Source organism: Triturus cristatus, chromosome 6, assembly GCF_964204655.1.
Source record: "Triturus cristatus chromosome 6, aTriCri1.1, whole genome shotgun sequence".
In the NCBI taxonomy this organism is placed as follows: domain Eukaryota; kingdom Metazoa; phylum Chordata; class Amphibia; order Caudata; family Salamandridae; genus Triturus; species Triturus cristatus.
This window is the reverse complement of record NC_140589.1, coordinates 544,298,387-544,310,729: the sequence shown is the minus strand read 5'-3', so window position 1 is coordinate 544,310,729 and position 12,343 is coordinate 544,298,387.

Genomic DNA, 12,343 nt, shown 5'->3' with positions numbered 1-12,343 from the left:
ATCCAACACTTTCCCTACTGTTGCTATCACTGGAATCAGAATAGTAATTTTTACTCTTCTGCTATCCATTAGTTTCCCTACTGTTACACTCACTGGAGTTGGAATAGTAAATGTATTTATTTTGCTATTCAACACTTTCCCTACTGTTGCACTTATTGAATTGGGACATCTTAGTTATAATTTTTTTTTAATAGTTTAATATTTTAATGTATTATAGATTGTTTTTACATTTTAAATTACTGATATATATATTTTATTTTTATATAATTTTTAAAGTTTAAAAATTAAATAAATATACTAGTTAATACATTAATTTTAAGTAAATATATGTATAAATTATAATGTTTGTGTGTTTATATTTGTTTTAATTAAGTTTATTTTTTATATTTAGTTAAAATGTTTATAAAATGTTGTGCCTGATTCTGATGCGGTTAGGGAATCTTCCCGATCAAATTGGTTTGGAAATGGTTTCGGTCCGACTTGGATAGGGAGAGTCCTACCGACCAAGTATGATGAATCTGGATGCTTCCAGATACGATTTGGTTGGACTCCCATTCACTTCTATGGGAGCCTATGTTTCTAACTGCATCGTAATCTGGCCCTCGGTCGGGAAGACACGTTCCCGATCCGATTTGGAAGGAGCAAATGCCTGTAGGAGGCCTTCCTAACCGCATTGCAATTGGGCCCTAGGCGGCAATGCTTTCCTAACCGCATAAGAATCAGGCCTTTAGTATTAGTAGTAAATAATTTTTAGTGGTCGATTCCGATTCCGGCCGCAAATCGTACCGACCGACACGGACCCGGACTGGAGACCAACCGACACAGACCAGCGCGTACGACCCGTGCAGTATGATGCAACACGTGTGAATTACAACCGACACGTACGGAATACAAGCCGTACGACGGAGCCATAGGGAAAATAGTGATCCGGCCGGAAAACCGACGCGAGTTGCACCGACCGTCACGAACCCGGAATGAACCCGACCCATACCCGCGATGTCCGATCAGAGCAGTACGATGCAATGCGTGTAAACCCAGACCGACTCGCACGGAGACCAAGCCGCACGACCGACACGCACAGAAAACCGGGCCCACAAGTAATAGAGATCTCCGTGACCGACGCGTATCAAACACAGAAGACAGTCAGCGTGAACGAGGCGGAGAAGCCCAGGTGAGCCAACATCAGCGTCTGTTTCCGTCAGAAGAACGTCTCCTCATGCCTACAAAACCCAAAGGAAAAAAGACAAAAAAAGGACCAAACAAGCAATGACAAAGCCAATAAATATCAAATAAAAAAAACCTGGGACAAAGACACACCCACAACTCCAAATATATTAAGGACTACAATCACTACCAAGATCCCTTGCAAACAGGAGACACAGACAGCAGCAAACACCATAACACAGCAACCACAGACCTGGTCAATCCGGTCGCTCCTCCTGCCGCGTGGCCCACCCCGAGTGTGGCCGTTCTCCTCCCGCTGCCGCCGCCGCTGCCAAGAGTAGTTTTGTGCCCCTGTTAGGTCTGGCCCCCTGCCCCTGACTTTCCCTCTGTGCCTGCTTCATTTTTCTCATTGTATTCTGTATTGTTTCATTGCCGTTTTTCTCGTCCCTCCTCGTGTTGGTTTTTGTTGCCCCTTGTCGCTCCAGTTCTCCCCTGCACCTTGGTGACACTGCCCCACCCCGCTCCCTGCCGCTGCTCCCCCGCGGCCCCACCCCCGCTCCCTCTAGCATCACCGCATCGTTCCCCCCCACTCGCCACCCCGCTCACGCCTCCCAGCTGCTCCTCCCTCCCACTAGAGTACTTTAGGCGAGGCTCACGGGCATGGAGCTGTGACCTGACCTGACCTGGTCAGTCCGGTCGCTCCTCCTGCCGCGTGGCCCACCCCGAGTGTGGCCGTTCTCCTCCCGCTGCCGCCGCCGCTGCCAAGAGTAGGTTTGTGCCCCTGTTAGGTCTGGCCCCCTGCCCCTGACTTTCCCTCTGTGCCTGCTTCGTTTTTCTCATTGTATTCTGTATTGTTTCATTGCCGTTTTTCTTGTCCCTCCTCGTGTTGGTTTTTGTTGCCCCTTGTCGCTCAAGTTCTCCCCTGCACCTCGGTGCCGCTGCCCCACCCCGCTCCCTGCCGCTGCTCCCACGCGGCCCCATCCCTGCTCCCTCTAGCATCACCGCATCGTTCCCCCCCACTCGCCACCCCGCTCCTGCCTCCCAGCTGCTCCTCCCTCCCACTAGAGTACTTTACGCAAAGCTCAAGGGCATGGAGCTGTGACCTGCCCTGACCTGGTCAGTCCGGTCGCTCCTCCTGCCACGTGGCCCACCCCGAATCAGGCCTTTAGTATTAGTAGTAAATAATTTTTAGTGGTCGATTCCGATTCCGGCCGCAAATCGTACCGACCGACACAGACCCGGAACGGAGACCGACCGACACGGACCAGCACGTACGACCCGTGCAGTATGATGCAACACGTGTGAATTACAACCGACACGTACGGAATACAAGCCGTACGACGGAGCCGTAGGGAAAATAGTGATCCGGCCGGAAAACCGACGCGAGTTGCACCGACCGGCACGAACCCGGAATGAACCCGACCGACCCATACCCGCAATGTCCGATCCGCGCAGTACGATGCAATGCGTGTAAACCCAGACCGACTCGCACGGAGACCAAGCCGCACGACCGACACGCACAGAAAACCGGGCCCACAAGTAATAGAGATCTCCGCGACCGACGCGTATGAAACACAGAAGACAGTCAGCGTGAACGAGGCGGAGAAGCCCGCGTGAGCCAACATCAGCGTCTGTTTCCGTCAGAAGAACGTCTCCTCATGCCTACAAAACCCAAAGGAAAAAAGACAAAAAAAGGACCAAACAAGCAATGACGAAGCCAATAAATATCAAATAAAAAAAACCTGGGACAAAGACACACCCACAACTCCAAATATATTAAGGACTACAATCACTACCAAGATCCCTTGCAAACAGGAGACACAGACAGCAGCAAACACCATCATACAGCAACCACAGACCTGGTCAGTCCTGTCACTCCTCCTGCCACGTGGCCCACCCCGAGTGTGGCCGTTCTCCTCCCGCTGCCGCTGCCGCTGCCAAGAGTAGTTTTGTGCCCCTGTTAGGTCTGGCCCCCTGCCCCTGACTTTCCCTCTGTGCCTGCTTCGTTTTTCTCATTGTATTCTGTATTGTTTCATTGCCGTTTTTCTCGTCCCTCCTCGTGTTGGTTTTTGTTGCCCCTTGTCGCTCCAGTTCTCCCCTGCTCCTCGGTGCCGCTGCCCCGCCCCGCTCCCTGCCGCTGCTCCCACGCGGCCCCACCCCTGCTCCCTCTAGCATCACCGCATCGTTCCCCCCCCACTCGCCACCCGGCTCCTGCCTCCCAGCTGCTCCTCCCTCCCACTAGAGTACTTTAGGCGAGGCTCACGGGCATGGAGCTGTGACCTGCCCTGACCTGGTCAGTCCGGTCGCTCCACCTGCCGCGTGGCCCACCCCGAGTGTGGCCGTTCTCCTCCCGCTGCCGCTGCCAAGAGTAGTTTTGTGCCCCTGTTAGGTCTGGCCCCCTGCCCCTGACTTTCCCTCTGTGCCTGCTTAGTTTTTCTCATTGTATTCTGTATTGTTTCATTGCCGTTTTTCTCGTCCCTCCTCGTGTTGGTTTTTGTTGCCCCTTATCGCTCCAGTTCTCCCCTGCACCTCGGTGCCGCTGCCCCACCCCGCTCCCTGCCGCTGCTCCCCCGCGGCCCCACCACCGCTCCCTCTAGCATCACCGCATCGTTCCCCCCCACTCACCACCCCGCTCCCGCCTCCCAGCTGCCCCTCCCTCCCACTAGAGTACTTTAGGCGAGGCTCACGTGCATGGAGCTGTGACCTGACCTGACCTGGTCAGTCCGGCCACTCCTCCTGCTGCGTGGCCCACCCCGAGTGTGGCCGTTCTCCTCCCACTGCCGCCGTCGCTGCCAAGAGTAGTTTTGTGCCCCTGTTAGGTCTGGCCCCCTGCCCCTGACTTTCCCTCTGTGCCTGCTTCGTTTTTCTCATTGTATTCTGTATTGTTTCATTGCCGTTTTTCTCGTCCCTCCTCGTGTTGGTTTTTGTTGCCCGTTGTCGCTCCAGTTCTCCCCTGCACCTCGGTGCCGCTGCCCCACTCCGCTCCCTGCCGCTGCTCCACCGCGGCCCCACCCCCGCTCCCTCTAGCATCACCGCATCTTTCCCCCCCACTCGCCACCCCGCTCCCGCCTCCCAGCTGCCCCTCCCTCACCCCGCCCCCCCACTCTCCACTTATGGCAGAGTGCATGCGTACGCGCAGCGTTGACGCGCAGCGAGCGTGCCGATTGTGCGCCGATTTTGCGCCGAAGGCACGCCAAAGGTAAGCCCGTGTGCGCCCGTCCACGCCTGGACCGCGCCCAGCGCCAGATTCCTGGCCCCCAAAGAGGCCAGCCCGCCCGCCGGACTTACGACACCGCCACCCTCAACGCACTCAACACCGACCGAATCCCCGGCTGCCACCGAGCCACCCCAGGACGCACCCACGGACCCTTCACCTGCCAATCCTGCAAGTTCTCCTGCATCCGGACCTGTACCGCACCCGCCAAGCCGACCCCCAGCAGCAACCACCTGAAGTGCATCCTGCTCAACACCCGCTCCATCCACAGACACGCCGTGGAGCTCTGGAACCTCCTCGACTCCACAACTCCAGACGTCGCCTTCCTCACGGAAACATGGATGAATGCCTCCTCAGCGCCCGACATCGCCATCCCGGATGGATACAAGATCACCCGGAAGGACCGCATCAACCAGACAGGAGGAGGCATCGCCATCGTCCACAAGAACACAATCCGCATCACGACCAACTCCGACGACACCCTCACAGCCGCCGAACACCTGCACTTCCAGATACACACAGACCCCAAGACCACCCTCAGAGGCACCCTCATCTACAGACCCCCAGGACCGCGCACACAATTCAGCGAAGACATCGCCGACTTCATCAGCCCGCACGCCCTCTCCTTCGCTGACTACATCCTCCTAGGGGACCTCAACTTCCACCTAAAGAACAACAATGACAGCAACACCACCACCCTGCTGGACAACCTCGCCAACCTCGGACTCGAGCAACTGGTGACCACCCCCACCCACTACGCCGGCCACACACTTGACCCCGTCTTCTCCTCCAGCAAGGACATCTCCTTCAGCCACGCCACCGGACTCCACTGGACAGACCACGGCTGCATCCACTTCAGCTTCAGAAGGACCACACCCACCACCACCCGCAACAGGTTCCCCGCAGAAGCTGGAACAAGATCACCACTGACCAGCTAGCCACATCCCTGAGCCAGAACCCTCCCGCCAGCTCAGCGAACCCCAACCAAGCCACCAACAACCTCACAAGATGGATCACCAACTGCGCAGACGACCTCGCTCCACTGAAGACCCCCCCGTCAGACCCGGCAACAAGAAAGCATCCTGGTTCACCGACGAACTCAAGAGCTCCAAGAAGAACTGCCGTACCTTCGAGAAAGCCTGGCGCAGAGACCCGACAACAGACAACATGACCACCCTCAAGTACGCCACCCGAAAACACCACCAGCTGATCCACACCACCAAGAAAACCGCATTTAAGGAACGAATAGACAACAACGCCCACAACACCAAGGAACTCTTCAAGATCGTCAAAGAGCTCTCGAACCCTAGCGCCGGAAACAACAACATCACCCCATCACAAGACCTCTGCAACTCGCTCGCCTCGTTCTTCCACAACAAGATCACAGATATACACAACAGTTTCAGCACACAGCCGATGCACCCCACGACCGCACCAACGCCCCCCACCACCAGCCTCCGTGCCTGGACCCCGATCAACACCGAAGACACCATCTGCATGATGAACTCCATCCACTCCGGATCACCAACCGACCCCTGCCCGCACCACGTCTTCAACAAGGCCGACTCCATCATCGCACCCCATCTCCGAGACTTTATCAACGCCTCCTTCGACACCGCCACCTTCCCAGAGAGCTGGAAGCACGCCAAACTCAGCGCCCTACTGAAGAAACCCTCAGCGGACCCCACCGAACTCAAAAACTACCGCCCCATCTCGCTTCTTCCTTTTCCTGACAAAGTCATCGAGAAGACCGTCAACAGACAGCTGGCCGCCTTCCTCGAGACGAATGGATCCCTCGACCACTCGCAGTCCGGTTTCAGAGCCAACCACAGCACCGAGACCGCCCTCATCGCAGCCATCGACGACATCCGAGCCCTGCTCGACAACGGGGAAACAGCGGCCCTCATCCTCCTGGACCTCTCCGCAGCGTTCGACACGGTCTGCCACCGCACCCTAGTGCAGCGCCTCAGCAACGTCGGAATCCAAGAGAAGGCTCTGGAGTGGATCATCTCCTTCCTCGCCGGAAGAACACAGAGAGTCTGCCTCCCCCTGTTGAGATCAGAGGCCACCGAAGTCATCTGCTGTGTACCACAAGGATCATCGCTCAGCTCCACGCTGTTCAACATCTACATGAGCCCCCAAGCGGCCATCGCACGCCAACACAACCTCAACATCATCTCCTACGCCGACGACACCCAGCTGATCCTCTCCCTCACCAACGACCCCGCCACCGCCAGAACCAACCTACACGAAGGGATGAGAGACGTAGCCGAGTGGATGAAGAACAGCCGCCTGAAACTGAACTCAGATAAGACGGAAGTCCTCATCCTGGGATCATCAACCTCCGCCTGGGACGACTCCTGGTGGCCACCTGCCCTGGGCAGCGCACCCAAACCGACGGACCACGCACGCAACCTGTGCTTAATTCTGGACTCCTCCCTCTCGATGACCAGACAAGTCAACGCCATCTCCTCGTCATGCTTCAACATCCTACGCATGCTACGGAAGATCTTCCGGTGGATCCCCACCGAAACCAGGAAGCAGTCACCCAGGCGCTCGCCACCAGCCGACAACGGCAACGCCCTCTACACCGGAACCACAGCCAAACTTCAGAAAAGGCTCCAGCGCATTCAGAACGCCTCAGCACGACTCATCCTGGACATCCCCCGACACAGCCACATCTCCGGACACCTGAGAGACCTGCACTGGCTCCCAGTCAGCAAGAGAATCACGTTCCGACTCCTCACCCACGCACACAAAGCTCTCCACAACCAAGGCCCCAGATACCTCAACGACCGCCTTACCTTCTACACTCGCACATGCCCGCTGCGATCGACCAGCCGCGCCCTCGCCGCCATTCCCAGCATCCGAAGAGCCACAACGGGAGGAAGATCCTTCTCCTACCTGGCTGCCAAGACGTGAAACTCCCTCCCCATCCACCTCCGCCTGACTCAACACCACCTCTCCTTCAGGAAGCAACTCAAGACCTGGCTGTTCGAGCAGTAGCGGACCCCCCCCCCAAGCGCCTTGAGACCCTCCGGGTGAGTAGCGCGCTATACAAATGATTGATTGATTGATTGATTGATTGACAGACACACTCACAACTCACCCATCACACAACTCACACACCATCAGCACCTCATCCAAAAGCACACACACATACAGATAGCAAAACCAACACTAACCCACCCTCACTTGCACCCTCACACACACACCACTCACCACCACCACCCATCAACATGCCCCCAAAGAAGAATCCAAAGTTCACAGATAGTGAGTTAGAAGTGCTGGTAGATGAGATCATCAGAGTAGAGCCACATTTGCTTGGTACATTGGTCCAAAGGACCCCCATGTCACAGAAAACCAAGATGTGGGCAAGGTGAACACTCAAGCACCAGCAAGGCGCACAAAGGACGATATACAGAACAGGTGGTATGACGTGCGCAGGAGGATCAAGAAACTCATTGAAAAAGATCACGCCCTGAGTCAGTGCATCGGCCGTGGCCATCCTGCCAAACCAGTCTACTTCAGGACCTGGGAGGAGAAGGTGCAGGACATCCTACCACCAGAGAGCATCCATGGTCTAACAGACATACCAGAGACTGGTGAGTACACCAACAACATACCCAATATTGTGTGGCAAGGGGACAGTGAAACAATGCACCACAAGCAAAGCCACAGTAACCAATAGATAATCATCCCAAGATGTGTATGTCAGTCAGACAAACACAATAACTGCCATCTCATAATGACTTGGAACTGTGTCATGACATGCACCAACCTACAAACAAATAGAGCAAGGCAGTGGCACAACGCCAGACAGTTTGCCACCACAAACACACTACCTCACAGTGCAGCTGACTAACAGGAAGGAATAGTGGGAATGCAGGTGAAGTGAGTGCATCCAAAAGCATGAGGGGGGTTGTAGTCACAGATAATGCTCCCCCTCCTGATTGGCCCATCAAGACCTCACTGAAACATGCCACATCACAGGGAGTGGAAAATGACTGACAAGATGGCTGACACTGGTTCCTGCTGTGGTGAGCACAAGGCCCTGTGCGCAAATCAGAAGCAGGACACCACTGACTGAAAGACAACTTGCACGCCCTCCAATGGAAGCATGTTTCATGGTGGGATGTCTGGCCGGGTGGGAAGGAGGACTGACAGCTCTGACCATACTTACCAGCATGTGGAGACAGACCCCCCTCAACACAAACTCCACACAACTCCCCGGGTAGAATGCATTGACCTACACCTCTGTGAAATATCAGCAAAAGATACCCCGTACTGGCTGCTGCTGTGTGAAGCACAGGGGCTCTCTTTGGACTTGTAGCCAAACAAACTCCAGGATTTCACAGTCAGCCATCTTACCATTGCTGTCACACCCCCTCACAGGGAAGCTGAGCCAAGAGGGAGGAAGTACGGGCATGCTGGGAAGGGGGGTGTAGCCAAGAGTATGATGGGAGTTGCAGTCACAGACAATCCACACCCACCCACATGGCCCAGCAAGCAAACACTGAACCATGCTCGCCTCACAGGGAGTGGGAAGGGACTGACAAGATGTCTGACACTGGGCTCTGTTGTGGGGAGCACAAGGCCCTGCTGGGAAATGGGCAACAACAAACACCAGGACTTCACAGTCAGCCATCTTGCCATTGCTGTCACACCCCCTCACAGGGAAGCAAGCAGAGTCAAGAGGGAGGAAGTATGGGCATGCTGGGAAGAGGGGTGTAGCCAAGAGTATGATGGGAGTTGCAGTCACAGACAATCCACACTCATCAACATGGCCCAGCAAGCTCACACTGAACCATGCTCGCCTCACAGGGAGTGGGAAGGGACAGACAAGATGTCTGACACTGGGCTCTGTTGTGGGGAGCACAAGGCCCTGCTGGGAAATGGGCAACAACAATATCAAACTCTGTCCGTGACAAGCTGGGAAAAAGCACTGTACAGGCAGGCATCTGTTCGTACAGTAGAAAATGTCATGTTTGTGAACCATTGATGCCTGTAGAAACATAACTTACATTGTGTGTCTCTTCCAAACACAGGTGGTGCTGGGGACCCAGCACCAAATGAAGAGGATTCCCAGTCCCAGACTCTGGTGAACATTGAGCTCTCTGGTTTGACTCTGTCTCTGTCCTCTTCGGATGACGAGGACCTACCTGGCCCCTCCGGTGTGAGTCATCATGCAGCACCAGCAGCATCAACATCTGCACCCCCTGTACCCACGCCTCCAGCATCTGGAAACTGACAGGGCACCCCCGCCAACACGGACAGACCAAGGCCAATGAACACCCACTGCACAGGGACACAGGAACCCCCGGAAGCTACAGCAAACACCACCAGCAACACCACCCAAGGGGTCCCAGTGTCACCTGTGTGTCCTGCCGCTGGTCCTGCCCGTGTGGATAGGGGTACTGGGCGGGGGTCGAAGGCAGAGGGTGCGCCATGCAGAGGGGTCTGGACTGCATGATGACCCCCAACTGGCACACATCATAGATGCGTACCAAGATAGCACCGGAGGATTTGGCCAGGTAGTGGGGATCCTCAAGGACATACAACAGGAGCAGGCTGCCCACCATGCCCGCATGGAGGCAAAGTGGGATGCCCTTACTGCAGTGCATCGGGACATAATCAATACAAACCTGTCCACACCTCCCTATGTGGCCACAACATCTGTTGCAACACCATCTGCCAGTGCCACAGGGAGAGAGGAGGACTCTGGCGGAGAGTCCCCTGTACCGCAGAGGCCTGTACCTGAGGATCCCCCCCCAAGAAGAAGAGGGGTCGTCCGAAGAAGGACATGTGAGAGGCAGATGTCCCAGCACATCCTCCAGGGCCTCTAAGCCTGTTCTAGACAATGTTCTTTGTGTGCAACCCATTCACCTTGTTCAATCGCACACAACTCGCCCACATGACATGGAAGGTACATGTTGGTCCAATGTAGCAGATGGCTGTGGACTTTACTCTGGACATTTCATCTGTCAGCACTTCCAACTCTAATGTGAACTTTGGATTCCAAAACCAATTTACAGCACCCACCATCCTGTGCACTTTCCTCACACATGTTCGAAAATAAACTCACCAGTACACCATACTTGCCTCTGTTGTTATTCCAACTTGTCATGTGTCATGGAGATGTCGATCTGCTACACAACACAGTGCATGCCAAATACTGCAACAATGTGACCAACGTTAGGTGAGTCATGGTGATGTGACATGTGAGGGAGACACACCACTATGGCAACACAACACATACTCACCATGGCCATGTAAGTCATCCCACACAATGATGTTGACCTGAAACACATAGGTATGCCCAAACACAACACCCATCCACAGTCATTGTTAACAAGTCCACAGGTGAGGTAAGCACATGTCACTCAGATGTGGGAAGACAGACAACGCACCTAACAAAGCATAGCACAGGTTCATTACACATCAGCAACATGTTTATTCAAAAATAGTTGCAAGGCAATTGTACATTACGGTGGACACACGGTCACAGAGTGTCCATGGGTGTGTGGCACATCACTTGATGTCAATTGACTACTCCCACACTGGTGTTGGATTCTGGGTGTTGGGGGTCAGTGTTGACCAAACAACAGGCAAATTAGCCTGTGAAGGACTGACACAAGACACAGTCAAAAGCACAGCAGAACAGGAGAGAAATGCAATACACATACACAAACTTGTCACAAGAAACCTACACAGAAACAAGTTAGCAGTACTACCCTATTGTGGAGTACACACTACCTGAATGGACACATCACTGCACGCATCCAGTCAAGTGGCACACAGACACACTCATACAGCAACAGTCCATCCACAACACATTCCAGACTAACTCCATACATTGACATAACACCCCTGGAAACTCACATTCAGGTGACGAAGTTGTTGATGAGCTGTGAGCGGATATCACCCTCATCCTCATCATCACTGGCATCGTGGCCCAGGCCGGGATCCTCCACAGGTGGCGGAAGTTGGTCATCGTCATCCTGGATGAGAGGCACCTTCTTCCGCACTGCCATGTTGTGTAGCATGCAGCATACAAGGATTATTTTGCACAGCTTTGCAGGCTCATATGGGAGGGCCCCTCCGGTCTTGTCCAGGCAGCGAAAGCGGCTTTTCTGGAGGCCTAATGTCCGCTCAATCACCCTCCTGCTCCGACCATGTGCCTCATTGTAGCGCATCTCAGCTGGTGTCACAGGGTTCCAGAGGGGTGTCAGCAACTATGGCATGTTGGGGTATCCGGAGTCACCTACACACAAAAAAATGAACAAGTAGCTGAGTTTTGTAGGAGTGCGGAATACAACATTACTAAACACACACAATGATACACAGTCAGTACACACCGACAAGCCAGGCACGCTGATCTGGCATCTGTGACATCAGCTTTGCAATGAGACTACTCCTCATTATGTAGGCATCGTGCGCAGAACCAGGGAACCGTGCACACACATGTGTGATACACATGTCTGCAAGACATACCACCAGAGCATTGATCAAGTGGAAATGTTTCCTGTTCTGGTATGTCTGCTCATGTGCCTGTGGTGGTATCAGGGCCACATGTGTCCCATCAATAGATCCGATGGTGTTCGGCATCCTCCCCAGTGTATAAAAGCCATCCTCTATTTCAGGGAATTCAGCTGGGCTAGGGAACTTTTTTTAAAAAAATTTGTTTATTCAGGTCAGCAAGTCAATGACAATACAGTTATGGGTGCTCCAAGCTTCCGCATCAGCGGGCTGTGTCCGAACAAATCAAGTACTGTAAATCAGCGTGAATGCAATATTCAGTTTTCATATTACACCCAAAAACATTTTTTACATAACCAAAACCAACACAAACTCCGGTACAGATGGAAATCAGCAATGCACAAACAGTTTACACGAGGCAATTCAGGAGCGATACCTGCAAATGGGGCAATCTATATCAAGTGGCACACAGCAGTGACGAACTTT